This window comes from Gossypium raimondii, chromosome 11, assembly GCF_025698545.1.
Source record: "Gossypium raimondii isolate GPD5lz chromosome 11, ASM2569854v1, whole genome shotgun sequence".
In the NCBI taxonomy this organism is placed as follows: domain Eukaryota; kingdom Viridiplantae; phylum Streptophyta; class Magnoliopsida; order Malvales; family Malvaceae; genus Gossypium; species Gossypium raimondii.
The window spans coordinates 18,484,619-18,489,196 of NC_068575.1; the positions used below are offsets into that span (position 1 = coordinate 18,484,619).

The following is a 4,578-nucleotide window of genomic DNA, read 5'->3' on the forward strand; positions in this document are numbered from 1 at the left end:
TTCTTTATTGTAGGTGTTTATATTGGATCACATACCGTGGGTTTCATCTTGGTTGCTCCATCCTGCCATTAAAGAAATAAATGCAATTGTTATAGCTGAAGATTAGCAAAATCGTCCCAAGGACTTCCCTTTGCTGGTTGGCTAGCACGAAAGGCTGATTGTGCCATCCAATAAGCACAGAAGTCGCTATGCAATTATTGAATTTGATGAGTATTTCAGAAAGTTACAACCAGCTAAAGTAAGTGAAGATATTTTCTTCTTTCTAATGCTTTAATTTTAACTCTTGTAAATTGCTTTTATTTTTTAGCCTTTCCTATTCCAATGTTTCAAATAGGTTGAATGGACCCCATATGCTAGACTATTAGGAAATTTCTTATCTTCTCCATATGATTGTCAAGTTCCCTTGGAACATGCTTTGACATCACTTATATCTATAGAGAAGGTAATTCTCCATGATCCTGCTGTCTTAAAGAAAAAGCAACTACATATTTCTTTTCATCTTCAATCCAAGATGATTCATATCTATTCTATTCACTAGAAACATGATAGATGTAAAAAAAATCTAGGCGAGGACAAAAGAAAATTGGAGCTTGGTCCATGAAGATTTTGTGTCAGTTTGGTGTGATCGTTGACAGTGTTTGTTTATTGAAGGTAATCAATAACTTGTGTCCCCCCCGGCCCACCCCCGCAGCCTCTTTTTTTTCTTGCTTGTTCCTTCCTTTGTATTCTAACTTTTTTTTAATGTTATAGATGAAGAAAAGAGGGGTTTTCAAAATCAAGAGGAAGAGATAACATCTCCAACACAAGAGCATGATGGGGAAATACGTAAGTTGATTTTTTTCTTTACATAACTTTAACATGGGGATTGTGTCTAAATGAGAGACATGGGGACTCTCAGTACAACTTGCTCTCTCATTTTGGTAATGTTCATTAGATATTTTCCAAACCAAATTCACTATCTAATATTACTTATTAGATTTGAGTTTTTTAAATTTGTGTAGAGAACTTGGATCAACTCTTGGATATGGAGGATGATCAGTTAGGGTATCATAACCCAATGCAGCAGTAGGATCATCAATTGGGGCATGATGACCCCTTAAAGCAAGAGCAGCTAATTGTTAGCTCTTAGAGCGTCCCGAGGTTGTCCTGCCCATATGGGCAGATATACAAAAAATGTACTCAGACGAATAAGAAACCTAAGAAACCTAAGAAGAAGACTCGTCTCTGTAAAGAAGTAGATTTGGAAAATATTTCTACCCGTTGGCGTAAAAAGACCATTGTGAACTCCACCCTTTCTTTCCAAATCCAAGTTCAAAAGGGACAATATTATTTCTAGGTTTCATCTTGAAAGAGAGAAGGTAACTAATTGACACATTTTTTTTTGTTATTTTAAGAGTGTGCATGATAAGTTAATAAATGTTGGAAAATATGGTTGACTTTGTTATGTTTATAGAAGTAGCAGGGGCGACAACAAAATGAGTTAGGTATGCACTACACTTGTGCCCATGCAATTTTTTTATCTCGTTTGCATGTCCTATTTACACCACTGAATGTTTTCTATCTTGTAGGCTAAGGCAATTCCACTGCACTTGTGCCAAAGCAAATTTTTTTGCACATTTTTTTTTTGTTTTAAGAGTGTGCATGATAAGTTAATAGTAGAAAATATAGTTGTATTTTCAATTAAATACAAAATTGTTACTTTTGATCATAATATCTTCAATTTCAAGAGCCAATTTTTTTATTATTAAAATTGTAGCAATTTATAGTATTCTCCCTTCAACAAAGTTATACTATTCTTCAGCGATTAGCTAGACTTAATTTACACTAATGCTACTTAAGTTAGAATCCTCAATAGTCTAGTGTTTCAGTACTTTAAGAGTTTTACTTAAGTTAAATTTCTCAAACTCAAGTACAAGTTAACTCGAGTACTTGACTCTTGCTTACAAATACTATCTGTATAAAAAATGTCTTTTAAATCAAGTTAAAAAATGTTGAATCGGTAAATCGAAGGACACTATAGCAAATGGGTCATTGTCGTACAATACTTTGCAAGTGGATTATTTTTTGTAATTAATCAATAATTTTAGGTCAATTTTGAAAAAAAAAAGCCAAAAAAAAAGGAATGGAAATGTATTGAAGCTAGACCTGATCATGGCCCACTAGAAAAATGAGAGGGTTTGGAAAAAATATAGTCCTGAAAATGGGCTTGGATAAAAATAAGGCTCGTTTTTTAAATGGGCCTAGCTTCGGACAATATATTTTTGGCCCGGCCCAGTCCAAATAAATTTAATATTTTTTTAATCCCAAATATGGTTTTAGGCTAGAGTTGTCCATGGGTCGAGCCACCCGAATAGGCCTGAGGGCTCACTTGGAAAATGGAAGGGTTTGGACAAAAATATAGCCTTGAAATATGGGCTTTGACAAAAAATAAGGCCCCTCTTCTAAACTAACACAACAGTGAGATCTGAGAAGTGAGAACCCGTCACCTATTGGCCACCAACCTACCACCATCAGCGGTTGTTGATAATACTCTAGAATGACATATTTTTATGTATTAATTACATATATATTTTGAGTATGATCCTACTAATTTGAGCTATTTATGGCTTTCTATCTTGTAGGGACTAAATTGAAGGCAAAAGGAAATTTAAGGGCAAAAAGCATGAATTTAAAGATAAAATGGGCCAGCATGCAAAATAGGAAAGAAGTGGTGTCGAAAATGCAAAGTGTGGAAGACTTGGGGGCAAAATTTCAAAGAAGAGATTTTATAAATACAAGACTCTATTTAAATTTGAATTATATTAGGACTATTGTTAAAATTATTATTTAGATTTAATTTCAACTTTTATCTTTATTTTTCTTTATTTATCTTTTAGAATTTAAATAGGAACAAACTAGGTTTTCTAAGTACTATAAATAGAGGATGGAGTGACACAAATTCCACTTATCTTTTCTGTAAAAGCTCCCTCTCCCAAAAAGCTCTAGCTTTTGTTCCTTTCATTTATTTAATAAAATTCTATTTTTATTAAGTTTATTTATTTTTCCCAAATAACATGAGCCACTAAATTCATCTAGCCAAAGGTTGTCGAGATTCCCTAAAAATGGTTCATGAGGCTTAGAATCCGCACTTAGCCTTTTCAACTAATATTCATCGTTTCTCCGCACTACGAGACTGACGCTTCCGTCCATGTCCCTTCAAAAGTGACATTTTCATCTTGTGCAAAGGCAGTCACTTTGTATGTTTTGGGAAGGTTGCACAATCGATTCATTAGCTTATTACGTCAGTGGTTGTCGATCCCAAGAGACAAAATGGCGTGGCATTCGCCATTGAGAAGTGATGATCTAGTGTAAGACAGTCCCATAAAAGTGACGGTTGGCTTGAGTCAGGTTCCTTTATATCGCAAGTCTAAAATCTAAGTGGAGCTAGTGGTCGTAGGCGTCCTCTTCCACTATAACTGGCTTATTCTATTATGAGAAAGATCATCTAAAAGCCTAGGATTGAACCCAATGAGGATTGAGATAACCGGAGGCTGGAATCTCTCCATCAAAGACTCTTTTCTCAATTTTGTTTATTTTTTAAATTTCAATTTCAATTTACGCAATCTCAATTCATCCAAACTTTAATTCTGTTTGTTTATTTTTTTTCCAGGTACGCGGTTTTTCTTGGCCACGACTCTACCTGAGATATCGAGGAATAGGAATTTGTGCAAATCCAGTCCTTGAGGATTTGACCCTACTTCCCTTATACTATTCTTTTCGTTATTTTATAGGGATAGGATATTTTTGATACTCTCAATGACACATCAGTTGTCTTTACTAGTCACCGTCGATCAACTACTTCCGTCCAAGTTAAGATTGAAGTAAAAGATTGAAACTCACGACCGATCTCGTTAATGATCTCTTTAATCATTTCCACTGTCATTTACAAGAATTAAAGGTACAGATGATTTTTTTATTTTTTGAAGTGTCGCCATTGTTCACTAAACTACAGAGCAGAGATTGAGGGGAACGACCCGGATACATGTTTAAATAGTTAAATTTGTTACCCCCTAGCATTCTCCTATTATGTTGATTTTTAATCCATTTCTCCCCCAAATTTCTAAATCCCTAACCCTGCCTTCTCCACTCCACCTGTCCAACATCCACTGACCACCAGCCACTGGCCACCACCATCATCCTCAATCAGGTGAAAACTGAATTTTCTTGGCAACATATTTACTCTTGTTGACATATTGGGTACTTAGGGTGGTTCTTATTGACTATAAATCGAGTTAAAATCATCCGATTTAAAATACTTAAATCGAGCTAAAATGAGCAAGTTCAATTTTAAATCGATTCTAATATTTTAAAGGTTATTTAAATTTAATTTCAAAAAGAGACAGACCTAACATACAAATAGACCAAAAGTTTTAATTTCTTGCCACCAGCAATCACGTCACCCCTTTTTTCATCCAATCTAAAAAGGGTAATTACTTCATTAGGCCCTTGAAAGTTTTATATAATCACACTTCAGTCTTGTGCTGCCAATGGCAACCGCGACACTCAATTTTTTTTAAAAAAAAGTTGATGATTACTCAA

General features: G+C 34.6%; 1 long non-coding RNA gene across 1 annotated transcript; it reads left to right on the forward strand.

The window, feature by feature from the left end:
• The first annotated feature begins 351 nt into the window (after positions 1 to 351).
• LOC128034946 (uncharacterized) lies at positions 352 to 2,986 on the forward strand. The gene is made up of 3 exons (XR_008191304.1): positions 352 to 651; positions 751 to 825; positions 1,002 to 2,986. It is a non-coding gene; the product is annotated as an uncharacterized LOC128034946 (long non-coding RNA).
• The last annotated feature ends 1,592 nt before the right edge of the window (positions 2,987 to 4,578 follow it).